Consider the following 18,589-nt stretch of genomic DNA (forward strand, 5'->3'; position numbering starts at 1 on the left):
GTATTTTAAAACGATTTCAACTTGTGGTGATATTGCTTTCCAGCAATTAAGCTGAAAATATGCCTTAAATATTCAACATTAGAGTCTAAATTGCATGCACAATAACTTTTCATTCATGAACTTCCAAGAAAAAGTTTCTTCAGAATTTAACAATATTTCTTCCATTAAATGTAAAAATAATAATAATACTTCTAAAGCACTCTTCAATTAAAATGTCACTTCTAACCTGTGATAAATTCACAGAAAAGGAGTCTATTTTCATTAGAAGATATAAAGGTCATTCTGCTGCTAATCAAATAATACAACTTCATATTCTTACATGTCAATATAGAGCATCTTTTTCACAGAATTTAATTTAGCTTACATTAAATACTGTGGAAAGCAAGGAAGTGTAGAATGTGTTTCCCACCTACATGGAGCTGGCAGTCAACTTGTAAAACCAGGCATTTAAACATGAGAAACTAATTAATAGAGGAGATAGAGTAAGCAATTTATGATTTAATGCACATGATGCCAGGAATTTTACACATATTACTTTTTATCCTCTCAAAAAAATTTTAGAAGTGAACAATTAAATAGAACTCTTTAGTTGCCAATAATATGTCCCCCCACTTCTCATTCTCTCTCTCTCTCTCTCTCTCTCTCTCTCTCTCTCTGCCTGTCTCTGCCTTTCTCTGCCTCTGTCTCTGTCTCTCCCACATAAACATAAACACAAACACATACACATACACACATACACCTCAATCCTCTTTTCAGGTTAGCTTTATTTTCTCAAGATCAGTGGCCACTCAAACCTGAAACTCTGATAAGAGTCATTTTGGGCCTTGTATACTCTCATATGCTCACAACCAGAGCACTTCACTAGAAAAAAAAAAAAAAAAAAAAAAAAACCGTGCTAAGGGAAAAACTCTGATTGGTCTACATTAGAGCAAATATTCACATCTGTGAGTGATTACTGTAGCAATAGGGATGGAGAACTATAATTGGCCCAGATAGAGGGACCCTTTATCACCAGGAGAAGGGGCAGCATAGTGAGGCCACTAAAAGATACATTGAAGTCAGTTTGTGCTTTCCAATACACTCAGGCTTCCTTTTCATTTCCCAATCAAGAAACGTGTTGCATGAGAACAAAAGGGAAGCACTTATGGAAGAAGTGGAATGTATGCCCTTTTCATGCCATTGACCATTTTTTGGACAAACCAAGTCACCAGTTTCCTGCAAATGGTTATGAGATTTCAAATCTGTTGGCATACCATGGTCCATGGGTCAAATCTGACTTGCTGTGGACTTTGTAAATAAACTTTTACTGGACCAAAGCCATTCATGCCATTTATTTACATATTGTCTATAACTCCTTTCATGCTACACTAGCTGAGTTGAGACGATATGATGCAGATTGTATGGTTTACAAAACCTAAAATATTTACTACCTGACCCTTTACAGAAAAAAGCTTGCAGATCCCTGATCTAGATGCTTTATTATATTCAGTTCAATTGTTTTGACCAGAATAATTTGTATGTATGCTGTGCAATTTTTTGCATCTCATTCTAATGTGCATAATACTGGATTTTCCCACTGTGAGCTTAGCAATGTTCCAGGTTTGACATCAGTGACTCCATCTTGGGCTACTGACTCCACACTGAATTGCTGATGAACTTTGAAACTGACAAAGAAACTGTAAAAACATTTCCTTCACAAACATCTATGCCCTCGACAATGAAATTGATCTTCAGTCTTTAAGGACATACTGTATGTAGCTTTCCCTGACTAACTGATGTAAATGCACTGTTTCACTAACGAGTAAACACTTCTTTGTTTAATCAACTGGTGAAATAATCTGACAAACAGGTAATCTAAAAGCCCTATTGACTCTCGCTGGTTCTGCAGTCTCTGATGGCTACCTCGGTGAGTTACAACCCCCATTTCTGACTAAGTGCTTATTTGCCTCCTCTTTAGGATTAACACCACTTTTAGTAATATTAAGATGAAACCTCTTTTTAAAGTTAAACATAAACTATCATATGACCCAGCAATTCCACCCTTAGGTATAGAACCAAGAGAACAGAAAACACATGTCCACACAAAGAATACGTACATAAATGCTCTTAGAAGTATTTTTCACAAGAGCCAAAAATTGAAACAACCCGAATGTCCATCAACTAATGAACAAATAAACAAAATGTAGTACATCCATACAATGGAATGCTATTTAACCATTAAAAGGAATGAAGTACAGATACATGCTACAACATGGACAAACATGAAAACATTATAGTAACTGAAAGAAAACATAGTTCAAGATTCTGTTTATACAGATTTCCAGAATAACAAATCCACAGAGAGAAAACGTAGATTTGTGGTTGCCAAAAACTGGTAGGAGGGAGGAATGGCGAATTATTGCTAATAACTATGGAGCTAATAACTCTTTTTTGGAGTGACAAAATGTTTAGAAATTAAGCAGTTGTTAAATAACATTTATGCAAGACCATTGGTTTGGACTGAGCTCCTGCACAAGATCCAACAGACCTAACCAAAATGGAATCACTTGTATTGAAGTTCCATGTTACCATGCTGAAACTAAGTTGTTCATCTGACCTTCAAGAAATCAGAAGGGAGGGATAACAGTCAAATCCCCACACAGGCCACTTTTACCTGGCATGGTAAGAAAGTCCTCTCTGCTTTAACCTTTACAGAGAAAGTGACTTTGAAATGACCAATCCTTGTTTTGTTCCCTGGTTTTACTTTCTTCAGACCTTTTCTGTCTATGAGGTCAACTTTCTCTGCTCAGTTCATCAGAACAAGGTTGTATTCAATTTTGAAATTGCACATAAAAGCCAATTGATATCTTTCAACTAAATTTGTTGTAATTTTGTCTTTTGACAGAGAAGTGATGGTTGCACAACTCTGTGACTACACTAAAAACCGCTGAATTTTATCATTTAAAGGGTGACTTTTTTATTGTATGTGAATTATTAGTCAATAAAACTATTTTTCCAAATATGAAATCAGAGGGTTCAGGTTGCATCAGCCTGACCTCTCCACTGTAAAATTATTTCATCCACATTGTACCTCATGCTTTTGTCATTTATACATGAATGTTGCCTGGAAGCATTATTTCATTAGGACTTGCAAAATAAGTAAATTTCTAATACTGCTACTCTGTCTGTATCTATTAGCTGTAAGTCTTCCATAAAGAAGAATTTTCCCTCGTAAGCCATTTGATTACATACATATACTATTCATACAGGTAAGGCAAATGAGCTTGATTATTTTCCTTGCTCAGTTTTTCAGAGAAATAATTGATGCTCTGGCAACCTCCAGTGGTGAATAGTGAGATATTTTGTTAGTTTTGGTTTGGTATCATTACAAACTCATTGATTTTTATATATGTGTTGTGTTTCAATGTGATGCAGTCATTCCTTTCGATGCTTACATTGTCCCGTCCACGAGGGAGCTCCCTTCTAGTTGGCTCCTATGCCCTTTCATCATGACTTCGTTAAAGTCACATATCATACACTTCACCCACTTAAAGCATACAATTCAATGGTTTTTAGTATATTCATAGACAAGTGTGACCATCACATAATGAATTTTAAAACTCTCTTCACCCCAAAGGAAAAGCTCAGATCCACTGACAGAAACTCCCCACTTCTCCCACATAATTACTAATCTATTTTCTGACTCTAGAGATGTTTCCACAGTAGACATTTTATATAAATAGACTCATACAACATGTGACCTTTCCATCTGCCTCCTTTCATTGAACATGTTTTTTTGGTTCATCTTTATTGTAGTGTATATCAGTACTTCATTCCTCTTAATGGATGAAGAATATGTCATTTTGTAAACTGTCATATTTTGTTTGTTCATTTATCATTGTTGGACATTTGGATTGATTCCAAAGTTTGGCTAATATGAATAATGCTGCTATGAACATTTGTATACAAGTGTTTATGTGGGCCTGTTTTTAATTCTTTTGCATATATAACTAGGAGGAGAGTTGTTGGGTCATATTGTAGTTTTATGCTAATCTTTCGAGAAACTGCAAGATTGTTTTCCAAGGAGGCTGCATTATTTTACACTCTGTACATACACTAGCAGTTTATGAAGTTTCCAGTTTCTACAATCTTTGATTATGTTTTGTGTGAAGTGTTATCTGATAGCAGTTTTGATTTGCATTTTTCTGTTGGTGGATGGTATTAGGTATTTATGTGCTTATGAACCATTTTTATATCTTCTTAAGAAAAACATCTATTCAGATTATTTTCCAATTTTTAATTGGGAATCATCTTTTTATTATTGAGTTAAAGAGTTTATTATATATTCTGGATAAAAATTTTTCTCATTCTTTTGGTTGTCTTTTTGTTTCCTTGATTGTGTCCTTTGAAGCTATCACATCTGAACAACTATTACCTAGTCCAGGTTCATAGACTTATGCCTGTGTTTTCTTCCAGGAGTTTTACATTTTAGCTCTTACATTTCTATTTTGAATTATTTTTTGTAAATGGTATGACATTCAGGTCCAGGTTCTGTTTTTTATGTGTAAAAAAGTCCAGTTGCTTCATCACCACTTGTTAAATGATTCTTTCCCTAATTGTCTTGAAATTTTTGTCAAAAATCAATTATCTATAAATATAAAGGTTTTTTTCTGAACTCTCAATTCTATTCCACTGATCTGTATAGCTAACCTTCTTCCAGTACCATACTGTCTTGATTATTGTAATTTTGTAGTAAGTTTTGAAATCAGGAAGAGTAAGTCCTACTACTTTTTATTTTTCAAGATCATTTTGGCTGTACTTTCATTTCCATATGAACTTCTATATGAATTTCAAAGTCAGCTTGTCAATTTATGCAAAATATCCACTGGGGTTTTGATATAGCTGGCCCTGAAATAGTAAGCTTTTTACTTCTCTCTTCTTTAATTTTTTTCATAATGCTTTATATTTTTCAGAGTAGAAGTTTTCACTTATTTGTTAAATTTATTCCTAAATTTTTTTGGTACTACTATAAATGGAATTATTTTCTTAATTTCATTTTAGGTTTAATCATTGCCATTATATAAAATACAACTGATCAACTGATTTTTTATATTAATCTTATATCCTGCAACCTTGCTAAACTTATTAGGTCTAACAGTTTTTTAGTGGGTCTATTTTTAAATGCTATCTTTAGTGTTTTCTATGTATAACATCATATAGTCTCTAAATACACATTTTTTGACTTATTCTTTCACAATCTGGATACCGTTCTTATTCTGTTTTTCTTGCCCAATTTTCCTGGCTAGAAACTCCAGTACAACATTGAATGGAAGTGGCAAAAGTGGATGATCATGTATTGTTCCTCATCTTGGAGGGAAGTATTTAGTCTCTTAGCCTTTTTGTAACCTATGGGTTTTTCATAAGTGCCCTTTATTGGGTTAAAGAAGTTTCCCTCTATTCCTAGTTTGTTGAATATTTTTATCATGAAAAGATGTTCAATTTTGTCTAATGCTTTTTCTGCATCTGTTGAGACAATGGTCTAGTTTTGTTTTTTATTCTGTGAATATTGTAAATTATTAATACATAACTGAATTTTAGATATGAAAACAACTGGGTATTCCAGAGATAAATCCTATTTGATTATAACATATCATTGTTTTTATATGTTCATGTGTTCAGTTTTCTAGTAATTTGTTGGTGATTTTTGCATCATATTTATAAGATATTGTCATGCAGTTTTCTTTTTTTGTGATATTTTTGCCTGGTTTTGGTATTAAGATATTCCTAACCTCATAGACTAAGTTGGTAGTGTTCCTTCTGCTTCTGTGTTCTCAGACACTTTGTGAAGAATTGACATAATTCTCCTTTAAGTGTCCCATGAAATTTACCAGTGAAGACATATGTCTCTGGGGTTCTCTTTAATGAACAGGTTTTTTATTACTAATTTCCTGCCACTATTTGTTAAAGGTCTATACAGATTTTCTATTTTCTCTTGTGCCAGCTTTAGCAGTTTGTATCTAAAACTTTATTCATTCAACTAAATATTTGTTAAAGATCTTTTTTCCCCCAGGCTGAAATTAAAGAGAGTGTTAAAGATCTTTATTTGTTAAAGATTTACACAGATTTTGTATCTTCTCTTATTCCAGTTTCAGTAATTTGTGTTGAAGAATTTATCCATTTCATTTGTTATCTTATTTGTTGCATACAGTTGTTCATAGTCTTCCTTTATAACTCTTTTTATTTATTTTTTTATTATCGTACTTTAAGTTCTGGAGTACATGTGCAGAACATGTTAAGTTACATAAGTATACACGTGCCATGATGGTTGGCTGCATCCGTCACCCCATCATCTATTAGGTATTTCTTCTAATGCTATCCCTCCCCTAGTCTCCCCCCACAAGAGTCCCCAGTGTGTGATGTTCTCCTCCCTGTGTCCCTGTGTTCCCATTGTTCAACTCCCACTTACGTGAGAGAACACGTGGTGTTTGGTTTTCTGTTCTTGTGTTAGTTTGCTGAGAATGATGGTTTCCAGCTTCACCCATGTCCCTGCAAAGGACATGAACTCATCCTTTTTTATGACTGCATAGTATTCCATGGTATATATGTGCCACATTTTCTTTATCCAGTCTATCATTGATGGGCAATTGGGCTGGTTCCAAGTCTTTGCTATTGTGAATAGTGCTGCAATAAACATATGTGTACATGTGTCTTTATGATAGAATGATTTATAATTCTTTGGGTATATACCCAGTAATAGGATTGCTGGGTCAAATGGTATTTCAAAAATGATTATTTACTTCTCCAAAGCCATTAAGAGATGCTCTCTTTTCTGATTAGGTCAGGTCTACCTAGTGTACTCTCCCTTTTGTTATTTCTGAGTTAGTTGATTAGGGGTCTTAATTACATCTGAAAAATGTTTTTACCTTCACCCTATAAGGTAACCTAACCATGACAGTGATAGCCTATCATATTTGTAGATTGTGCTTTCATTCAAGAGAAAGAGTTTACACTAGGCATACATCTTTGGGACAGATTCCTATTAGAAATATGCATGAGTAACTTTGCTATGTAATATTGCCAAATTTCCTCCACAGGGATCAGACAACTCTACCTTCCCATTGTCAATGTAAGAAAGACTCTGTTTCCCAACATCCTCACTAACAGAGTATGGCCCCTGAAATCCTAATCCCCCACCCACCACATCTCATAATGTGACTGTATTTGAAGATAGTAGCTTTAAAAAGATAATTAAGTTAAAATGAAGTCATTTAGACTATTGGGCTCTAATGGAATATGATTATTGTCCTTATAAGAAAAGAATATTAGGACACATAGATATATAGAGGAAAGACCATGTGAAGGCACAGCAGGAGCATGTTCTCTGTAAGCCAAGGAGAGAGGTCCTCAGGAGAAACCAACCTGTCTGACACATTGATTTGAGACTTCTAGCCTCCAGAACTGTGAGACACTAAATTTTGGTTATTCAAGCCACTCAGGGTGTGGTGTTTTGTTTTGGGACTCTAGTAAACTAATATACTTATGGACCTGCTCTCGCCTCCCAAAAGAGTCTTAAAATACCCATGTTAATTTTAATATACTACTCATATTACTGCCTTGGATATTTATTGCTTTCACATAGGCAATATAGAAGAGAAACTGCTCTTTATAAAAAATCATTTCTCTCACTATTGTAGGTGATTGTAATTTTTTTTTACTTCCTGCTATATTATCCCTTTATTAACTCCATTCACTGCTTATGCCCATTTCCCAGCATGGGAGCCCCAAAACCCAGATGCTTATTCCCCAGCACCCCTGGCAATTTAAGTCATGGGGTACTGACACAGACCTGGCCAATTAAGTGTAGCAGGCTGGCATTGTGAATTTGGAGAGAAGCAGCCCCAGTAGAGAATCTATTACAGTGGTGAGGGCAGCAGCAGCTGGGTCAAGTGCTCAGTGGCTGTGGTGGTAGTAATGAAACTGAGGTGTCTGGCTCCCTGTAGAGGCAGCAATATGATTCCCCGAGGTTGACCTGTGGTGCAGTCTTGGCCACGGCTCTGGCTGCCCAGCCTGCCACTGTTCCTGCTGGCTTTGCAAAGTTTGTTCACCAGCCCTCCTGGGAACTCTAGGAGCAATCCTATATTATTTTAATAAAAGCCTTTTATGCTTTATCAACTCTGACTAGTGCAGTTTCATTTCTTTCTTGCAGAAATTTTCTTGTTTCGTTTTTTTTCTTGTAGAAATTAATGGCAACTTTCTAAAAACCTTTAAATGAATCAAAATTATTTGCATGAAATGAAAATGAACTTGATGACTACTCAGAAATAAGAAATCCAAAGGTGTTTAATGAGGATAAGAAGTTAAAATTATAGTGATCATTGACATAACATACTTTATTTCTATCTCTTGTTTCTAATTAAAGTGCTTAATCACAAAGATGTGCATTGTTATAACTCTCTAGATAGGTGGAGGCTACATTACCTCCTTGATCATTAGGTAAAATCACTTATACTAGGTAATTTCATTGCCAGTGGAAAGCCAAAGCTCTACCTAAAGGTTTCTGCTAGGTCTGCAGCAACTAGCATCTGCCTGCCTCCTCCACCTGTAACCTCTGATATCCTTACATTCTGCCCCATACCAGCCAACACTCACCCCATTTTAGTCCCTTCCCACATATCAAGCTTTTGTACCACTGATAGATTTGACTGGATCTTTGGAAGGATTCTCATGTAGAAGTCACACCAAGCGATGTTCTTGATCATCAACAAAACCTCTACCATTTTGCTGGCTCTTAATGTTTTCTTTTTACTAAACAAAGCAGTTATGACCAATCTTTGAAGCTTTAGGACCCAGACACCTCTAAGCTGCCTCTTTACCCAACAGTCATTGTTGTACCTTGTTTTTGTTGCTCCTGTACCACTTCTCTGTACTGACCCTCCCCAGAATAACTGAGACATCCATATTGCCTTGAAAAGCATTAGAATTAGAAAGGGAGACATGCAAAAAGAAAAAACATAATGTGGGGTTTTCATTTTATGTTCACCTTTTGATTTCTGTTCTATATGCAAAATAGGTTATTAGGTGTCAAAGCTGGAAGGCCTTAAGGGAAACGGAACATGGAGTTTGATCCATAGTAATTTATTTGAAAGAAAATTGAAGGAGATGCAGAAAATTTACCCTTGAATCTCCATGTTTACTAGACGAAAGTTCCTGGAATAGGGAGGCGACAGGAAAGGGAGAGTGTTCTGGAGCATCACCTGAGAGGAGGTAGGAGGAAGGGCTGAATCATGGTGGGAGAGGAAAGGAGAGGAAGTGAAAGACCAGAGTCACCATTAAGGAAAGCCAAGCTGCCAAAGTATCTCCCATAGGAAGCCTGATGGAAGCTGAGCCAATGCCATCACCCACAGCCATTCCAGTGGGAGTCACAGGAAACACAATGACCACACTGAGGCACTATGTCAGTTTCTTCCCATTGCTGATGGAAGATGGCTTGTCATCCATGGATCAGCAGGACATTTATCTGGCACATACCATCCAAAATGTGCTGTATAAACATTGCCTTTTTCCCCCAAAAGTCAGGGATTTTCCAAAGTTTTCCAGAAAGAGAGATTCTTAAAACCAGGCAACAGTTGGAAGTCTTGGAGGGGAAAGTCACCAATTCTCACATTTGAGAGAAACTGAGCAGCAACAAAATCTATCCCAGTTACACATTTATCAAAGTATGATTCTAGACAAATTTTTCTCTAAAAGGTATTTGGGGGTCAGCTTTTAATATTATAGCATTTTTTTTTCTTCAGTAAATGGAATCAGAGTTACCCATCACTCATTTTCTCAGGTTGGAATAATTTTGTGCATAACAACACCAGAATTCTCTAGGATTTTGAACTGAATATAAGTCAAGTCTTCTCTTTTGTCCTCATATCAATGAAGGTATCTTTAGCAAAGCCTGAATTACTGGTGCTATTTTTGTTAGCAAGTAAAAAAATTGCAAATCCAGATTCCTATTTTAAGGTTGATTGAATAAAATAACTTTCAAAAGAACTGTGCCACATTACCAGGAATCTATATATCACTATCTCCTTGGCTTTCCCATTTCCAGAGTACAAAAGTGTATCTTCATCCAGTATCAAAAAGTTCACATATTTGGCCACCTCTAGCAAACAACAACTTAGTCAAAGAGTCTCTAATTTTTCAGTAGTGCAATGTCACTGCAGAACCTTGAATCAAAAGATTTACCTCTAGTATGTAACCAAAAACATTTGCTATGTAAGTCAAGCCATAAATGAGCTAATCTCATGCCAAAATTACTTTTAAAATAGATTTACTTTCTTTTTCTCTCAACAAAGGGAAACTTCCATGTGAGATCCAAACACTTATTACAGATTTGCTCTTGGGAATGCCAGTAAGCTTTGGAATAGAGAAGAACTTTGTATCTGGCTCCCATCTCTTGACAAAACATCTTGAAATGATGCCATTATAAATGTAACACTTTTCATAGCAGTAAGCAAAACTTCCTTCAGAAATTTTGAAAAGGCTTTTGATGCCAACACATGCCCATGTCAAAACCGATGAATCAACCTGACATATCACAAAGCAGTAAAGCCCAGGGTGGTGCCAGGCATCACAGGGGTCCTATCTACATATGAGAAATTGAGATTTTTCTTTCAGGCAAATTTTGTTTGGCTAAGAAGCACTGCATCATTTTGAAGCTGTTGACAACCTCTACAGTTTCCAAAAGAGGTTCACAAAATGGGACTTCTTGGATAGCATCAGCATGCACACAATAGACAATAAACAGAAGCTGGCTACACTGAAAAACACTGGAAGAAACTATTGGTAACTTTATGACCAGTCATGAAACACTAGGAGAAATGTCAACAGCTACATAGAAAATGACATAGTTCAGGAAAGACACTGCTTCAATTATCCCCCCTGCTCCATGCCACTCTAGCTTGACCACTCCCAGGGCACATGGTTTCATCAAGATCTCTTTGAGTAGTTTCTTTCTTTCCTGGTGCCCAGTTGGCATTCCAACAGTCAAGTCAAATACAAGCGTGTACAAAATCCTAGCTATTTCCTATCAAATCTTTGTTTCAAGAAAAAGATTCATCCTTTCCAATGAATTTCAGAATGGTCAGAATGGTCTCCTTGGTTTTGTTTGGGATTTGGGATCCCACTGGCACCAACCCAGCCACACAGAAATCATGCCAGCTTTTGTGTTGGTGATAAAAGAGAAAGCCAATGAAAACATATTTCATCCTTTTAACCATGTGAATATCTCAATTATAAAACATAAGCCTCTTCTCATTCCTGCTAGGCTGATAGCATGAGTTCAGTTTTCTGTTATATGTAGAAAGTTTCTCCTACCTTCTCAGGTTTCCAACACAGCTCAGAGGCAGACGTTTCCAGCTCTCCCCATGCATGTTGGGTACTTCCACCCATTCCCCTTACTCTTCCTCCTGTAAGAAGGAGATGATGATCAATGGATTGGTCATTATCCTGCATTTTATGAACAGATAAGACTGCTTTTTCTTAAGGGCTTGCAGCCATGTTCTGGTGTTTCTCTCCTATTCTGTTTTTCAGTCTAATTAGCACGTATATGTGGTTCTGGTTCTTTGGAGCAAGTTCATAACATTTTCTGCATTCCAGCAGCTCCTCCCTAGACAGGGAAGGTAAGTCTGCTCAAAATCTTCTCTTCAGTTCCAGTCATCTTAGTTTTGAAAAAGCCTATTCAAGCCTCTGGCCTTATAGCTCTCCTGTCCTCTAATTTAGCTTGCCAGAACAGCCATATTATAGGGGGATAACAGTCAAGAATTCAATCAGCAAAATAGAAAGCACTCTAATTATTCAAAACAGAAAAGAATCTAATCCAGAGAGTTAACCTACAACACTGTTGGAGACACGAGGGGAAGGCCTAGAGGAGACATGAGGGGAAAGTAATGTCTCTCAGGGACCAGGACCTGCAGGAGGCCACACTGGTCTGCCCTAAACAATGGGCATCCATCACAGAGCACACATTCACTGCTGCTGCCACTGGAACCTTGCAAGCATTCACAGGTGCATGTCAGCTCTGCAGCTGGGACCAGAAGTCTAGGACCTTCAAGTTACTTCTGCCATCTCCCTCTCATTACATAGGAGTCCAGCCCATTAGAAGAACCAGGCTGGAAACCAGCTGTCAAGGGGATCTTGGGAAGGTAGTTCTCAGGAGTTCTACCCCATTGGTACAAGACAGGTATAGGCCTGAGTACTCCCAGACAATAACTGGTACATTGGTAATTATAATCATTTAATAAACAGGCATGTTGTTTTCTTTCTAGTTCCCAATCTTTGCATATTGTCCTCTGCCTGAACTCTATAATTAAGGAGGAATGGAAGTGAAATTTCGGCACCAAACTGTATCTGAACCCTAATATTTTTATGTATTTGCCAAAAGCATGTATAGCAATTTTAATAACTTATCAGTCAAATAAGAGGAGTTTATCAATTTTGTAATAAAAACATACAAACAAACACAAATCTTTTGTGAAGCAGTAAAAGCATATCCTGTAACCCAAACCTAAGAAAGTAATTTTGTGAACCTCTAATAATGGGGTGATTTCTGAGTTTCTGCTGAGTCCTGTGCTAAAGGGAGGCCAGAATGTGTGTTTGAAGAGAATGACAACTGAGAGAAAGGAGTGGAGACCTGGAGGATGATTTGGGGGGAGATTGTTTTATTTTATGCTGAGAGAACAGGCTGGAGGAGAAAGGGAGAAGTAGAAGAAGTATGAGAGAGTGGCTAAAACCATTTTAGAGCAGGGATGCCTAACATCCAGCTTTACTTTGTATGAAATTTTGTGATAATGTTTCCTTTAACATCCATACACATCGAGCGGAGTTTTAAAAGAAAACAAAGAGCTGATTTCACACTCAGATTGATGCCAGAGAGGAGGGGGAAAAAGTCACAAAGCACAGAATGGAAAACCAGAACTCAAGAAAGAAGAAATCAGACTCAGAGATGTCCTGAGGGTGTGTCCCTAGAGAGTCCACAGAAATCTTGGGAACAGCACTGGACTTTTCTACAGAGTGTGGAATAGAGACTAAGTCAAACCTTTCTAGATCTTAGGGACCATGAATTCCTTTTGATACTTAGGTTATACTTTTGTACACTTGACTCATAGGAAGTTTGGTACAATGGGAGTTTCATTGCTACCAGCCTCAAGTCTCTGCTATGGTACATTTGTAGACTGGGCTATCTATCCTGAGCTAGCCCTTTTATGTCACCATTGCACTATATCCATGGGCCTGGCATCTAACTTCAGATCACAATAAGAAAGAGAACCCAGAAGTTTGAGCCAATTGTTCCTTTATAAAAGTCAGTTTTGCAGTGTTATGTAGGTCTAACATTCAAAATGGCCTTTGGCCACTTAATTGGAATTCCATGGCTGGTTAGCAGTAGCTGGTTTGGGGAGTTAAGGTTAGCCTGGTATTGTTTCATTGTCTTCAAATATTATTGTGACATAGACAGGCATGAGAAGTCAAAGTAAATTAAAATTACAAATGCCATCCAAAGGTGGGGAAAGGGAGATAAAAATAATATTAGGTCCTTGTTTCCGTTTGTTTTTGGATATTTTCCATTCTTCTACATACTTGGTACTTTTTAAAATATTTTGTTCAGATTTTATCAGTGTTATCTGTGGGAAGTTTCATATGATTACTTCACTCTACTGCCGTTACGCCTTCCTCTCAGTTTGGGAGTAGGATGTTTGGGGCTCTTTTGATATAGCACATGTAAAGAAATGTATAGTGGATGAAGAACAATATCTCTTTGCTAAATAGCTGCAGAAGGAAACATTGTCAACACAGAAAGCCTTTCTTGAATTAATACTAAATGTTTATTTTTATATACAGTGGCCAGAATATTATTCTGATACTCTTTTTTTTCTCTCCATTTTACCAAAAATCTATCATACTAGCTAAGTGTTTGTCAGAACTCACCAGAAGTGAGGGAAAGGGGGTCTTTGGGATAAATGTTCTCCTGCCAAACAAGGATACAGGCAAAAAAAATACACATATTAAAGAAAAAATAACAATAATCACAACATAGGTTTTCCTTGAGATTAAGTCTCAAGAACTGAGACACATCTAAGACACAGTTTCATGGTTGCTGGCAAAAAAAAAAAAAAAAAAAAAAAAAAACTCTCAAAACTCATGGGTCAGAGAATAAGGACTTTATTCTTCAAGGCGCAGCAGATAGCATGAGCCTCATGTTCACTTCAGTTCCCTTTCCCATCTCCCAAAGCACACAAGTTCTACTGGGATCTGTCCATTGGCCAGCATGGATGCTACCCATGTTTTTGTATCCCAATTGATGACCATTGATCTTAGGAAGCCCTCAGTCTTATAAAAGGGCTGCTACCAAACTTGCCCAACCTTTATTCCAGAAGGAGACATTATCCTTTTATTCTGAAGAGCAAACAAATCTGTCCTCTGTTAGAGATAGACACTATGGCTATCTTCCAAGACTGTTTACCATACAAACATCCTTGGAAAAATATTTGGGAACAAAAATGGATACAAAACATGCAGAAACACAAGAAACCCATAAAAAAAATTGTTTCCCAATGAAGTTGCCCACTAGATTTTTGAAACAGAAGTAGGAAAAGTATCATGAAACCAGTACCTGTAACCAAAGAAAGGCTTTTCTCCACCTGCGAAAGTTGCTCTGCTAATAAATGAGTGGCTCCTCTCCCATGGAGCCAAATCAAGAGATCAATACTAATAATCACTGAGGTAGCAGATATTAAAACAGACTACCAGCCTGTAATCCCAGCACTTTGGGAGACCGAGGTGGGCAGATTGCCTGAGATCAGGAGTTTGAGACCGCTCTGGTGAACAGGGTAAAACCCTGTCTCTACTAAAAATACAAAAATTAGCTGGGTGCAATGGTACATGCCTGTAATCCCAGCTGCTCAGGAGACTGAGGCAGGGGAATCTCTTGAACCAGGGAGGTGGAGGTTGCAGTGAGCTGAGATCATGCCGCTGCACTCCAGCCTAGGCAACTGAGTGAGATTCTGTCAAAAAAAAAAAAAGACTACCATCTCTTTCAATGCAATTACCACACAGTGCACCAACTTAAAATATATATATATTAGCAAATAATCAAGGAGGAAGAGCAATTTTTAAATGTTTGAATATAAATGAGAATCTTTTCTTGAATAATTCATTCATTCAGAAAGGAGTTATAACCTGTCGCAATGGCTTTAGAATCTCTCTAACAATTTTGTGTTAAGGGTTGGGTTTCTTGAAACCACTGAGACAAAGGTAAATTTTTGAGACTTTGCTGCTAACATTTATAAGGCAAATATATAAATATACCACACTTATATTTGATTATCAATTACCAAAAGAAAAAAATTTTTTGAGACAGAGTTTCGCTCTTGTTGCCCAGGCTGGAGTGTAGTGGCGTGATCTCAGCTCACTGCAACCTCCGCCTTCCAGGTTCAAGTGATTCTCCTGCCTCAGCCTCCCAAGTAGCTGGGATTACAGGTGTGCACCACCACGTGCAGCTAATTTTTTGTATTATTAGTAGAGACTGGGTTTCTCCTTGTTGGTCAGGCTAGCCTCAAACTCCCGACCTCAGGTGATTTGCCTGCCTCAGACCCCCAAAGTGCTGGGATTACAGGCATGAGCCATCACGCCCAGCTATAATATTTTTTTATGGCAGCCTGAACTAAGACAAGGTTCAAGGCTGCCAAGCATAGCTTTCATCATCAGAAACAGGATATTTAAAAACAACTTTTAGAATTCATTGAATAATTTTTAACCCAGTTCTTATTTGTACTGAAAAATTTAATAACAGTAACCTGCTTTAGTTAAAAAAATAAATAAATAAACTGGGAAATGATTTAGGCAGTGAATGACAACTAGCTAAAAAAGAAAAGGATCTTAATGCTAGTTACCTCCTGGTGTCTTTGTGTTTGTTTTAAGGCACCGTAGGGTTTGGTGGAATTTCTAAAACACAAGCAAATTGATTGTCCAATGCAACGCCTTTTGTGGACGCAATAGAAAATAGATTTCTTCTGTTCTAGGTCATTCTTCTGTAAAATGGCATCCAGTTTGTGTTGGTAAATTGTTTTAAAATTATTGGTTCTTGGGGACCAAATAATGCATGAATTCTGTTTTTGAAGATTACTAGTATTTTCCACTCCATCTATCTCACTGTGGAAAATGGCGGTGGTGGTGGATGTCACACAGGCTGGGAACACTGGTCAAACCTGGCCATCTGTGCCTGGATCGGTTTCAAAGCTCTTTTATACAAAGGGTCTGGATGAACAGAGGAGACTTGTCTAAAATGCTTTGTTGTGCTGCATGACCAATAACTATTTGGGCAGTGCCAAAGATAGGAACGGGATTATAGGCCTCTAGGCAGAACGTATATGAGTAAATTGGAAATCACACACCTGAAAGAAACAGAGCAGTAAATGCTATTGTAAAAGTGACTTAAAGAAACTCTGTATTCCCCAAAGAGAAGACTTTTAATGGCTTCTCATAGTTATTCACATACACTGTTGTATAACAGAAAAAAGAAAAAAAAATACTCCTTTGCAAGGCTGAGGCGGACAGATCACCTGAGGTCAGGAGTTCGAGACCAGCCTGACCAACATGGTGAGACCCCTGTCTCTACGAAAAATACAAAAAATTAGCCAGCAATGGTGATGTGTGCCTGTAGTCCCAACTATTCAGGAGGCCGAGACACGAGAATCACTTGAACCGGGGAAGCGGAAGTTGCAGTGAGCTGAGATCCCTCCACTGCACACCAGCCTGGGCAATAGACTACCTCAAAAAAAAAAAAAAAAAAAAAGCTCAGAGCCTGTGTCTTTAGAGCAAAAATACAAATCTCTCAAATTACATGAGAGAAGATTGTGAGAAAATATACCACTGTTATGGAGCATTAAATACAATTTTCTAGACTTTACATAGATGTGAGAAAATTTTAAATGAAACATCTATATGCCTTTTTGTTGTTTTACTAATTTCCCATGAATAAGGGGAAAGAGCTAATAGATTACAAAATTAAATTAGAATGCATTAGGGAAGATAAAAGCAAATGACATTTTATTTGATATTTAAAATAACAATGTTTTGCATTTAAATAAAAATCTACCTTAAAACACGGCATATGTTCAAGCTAGAATAAAAACAAGTTTTCTCTCACCTTGTGGAGGGCACAGATGTGCCCAGAATAACTATTTAGTCCACTCTGCAAAACATTCACTAACTATCATAACTTATATACCATTTTCTTATGGCCAAATGTCGTATATGGAGTGGATTAAATTATAAATTTTAGCATTATAGAACAATCTATGGGAAGCTATAGAGTTTAAAACTGATTGGTATTTAAAAAAAAACTGAGTAGAAATTGCAAATAACTTGAAGACTCTGTTCCTCTGTTCAACAAGTGAATGAAAAAGAAAATAGTATTTTCTACCCAGGAAAATCTGCTTGACCTGATAAATTGACTTCAGATTACAAAATCACCAGATGTCACTAAGGCTATCTACTAAGAGTAGAACTTTCCTTCCATTCTTAAAATGATAAAGAACAGGCTAAAGGATTATTGCCATGTTCTTTAGAGTCTCATAGCAAAACAACAATTTTATTAGGACAACTTTTATCATTTACTACAAACTTAGACTGCCATTGTCCACTACACACACACACACACAATCACACACAGACACACACACACACATCAATAAGCCCCTTTTTTTTGAGGTTCTAAAGACTGTACCACCATTCAGCCTGTTCCCAGTGCCAGCTTTGCCACTCTAAATTTTATCTAAAGTGGTAAATTCAGTCTGGGAATGGTGGCTCCTGCCTGTAATCCTAGCACTGCGGAGGCTGAGGTGAAAGGATCACTCGGGCCCAGGAGTTTGAGGCTGCAGTGAGCTGTGAATGCACTGCTGTGCTCCAGCCTGGGCAACAGAGTGAGAGCCTATCTCTAAAAACAATTTAAATCCTGCATACTCAAAAAAATTGGAGAAACATCTCAAAATTACAGTTGATGAATTTACAGTCTAGCAATTCTTAATTTGACAGTGCCCATCTGGGATTTTCCCTTATTTCTCTGAGGCTCAGTAAAATGCAGAGAATTGTATCAACCTTGTGCATTATTTGTGAGAAGGAAAGATAACCGAGTTATAGCACCAAGCACCAATCACCAGGCCTGGCACCTGTGGTCAATGTTCAATCAATCACACCTGTTAAGGTTCTTGGCGATTTAGGAACCAAGGCTTCTCGATTTTGCTATTTGCACACAGAGTGGTCTTTTACCATTAAAAAAAATTACAAATTTCTAAAAGGAGGGGATAATTTGGCCGCCCTGTCATGGTCTGTCTTCTCTTTTCCAAGTTTATTCTGCTTTTTGATCCCATTTGGACTGGAATTTGTAGTTGTTTGCTAGGGCAGCTGCAACAAACTACCACTAATGAAGCAGCTTCACCAACAGGAACTTACTGTCTCACAGTTCTAGAGCCCAGTGTTAGCAGGGGTCCTTCCTTCTGATGGCTGTGAGGAAGAATCTGTGCCAGAGATCCAGAGATCCAGTGTTAGCAGGGGTCCTTCCTTCTGA

At 37.3% G+C, this 18,589-nt stretch overlaps 1 protein-coding gene across 2 annotated transcripts in view; it reads right to left on the bottom strand.

The window, feature by feature from the left end:
• OTOL1 (otolin 1) overlaps positions 1-18,589 on the bottom strand; it is a 102,083-nt gene that overhangs the window by 38,191 nt on the left and 45,303 nt on the right. The window contains exons 1-2 of one of the 2 annotated variants that reach the window (XM_032261622.1): positions 18,475-18,589; positions 11,344-11,435 (exon numbers count right to left, since the gene is read on the bottom strand). The exon at positions 18,475-18,589 is cut by the window's right edge and continues 1,330 nt beyond it. The gene's annotated coding sequence lies outside the window, so the exon portion shown is untranslated. Of the gene's footprint in view, positions 1-11,343; positions 12,329-18,474 lie in introns of both variants that reach the window. The other variant, XM_032261620.1, reaches the window with a different exon arrangement.

Source organism: Sapajus apella, unplaced genomic scaffold, assembly GCF_009761245.1.
Source record: "Sapajus apella isolate SASKATOON/1434 unplaced genomic scaffold, GSC_monkey_1.0 scaffold4, whole genome shotgun sequence".
NCBI lineage: Eukaryota > Metazoa > Chordata > Mammalia > Primates > Cebidae > Sapajus > Sapajus apella.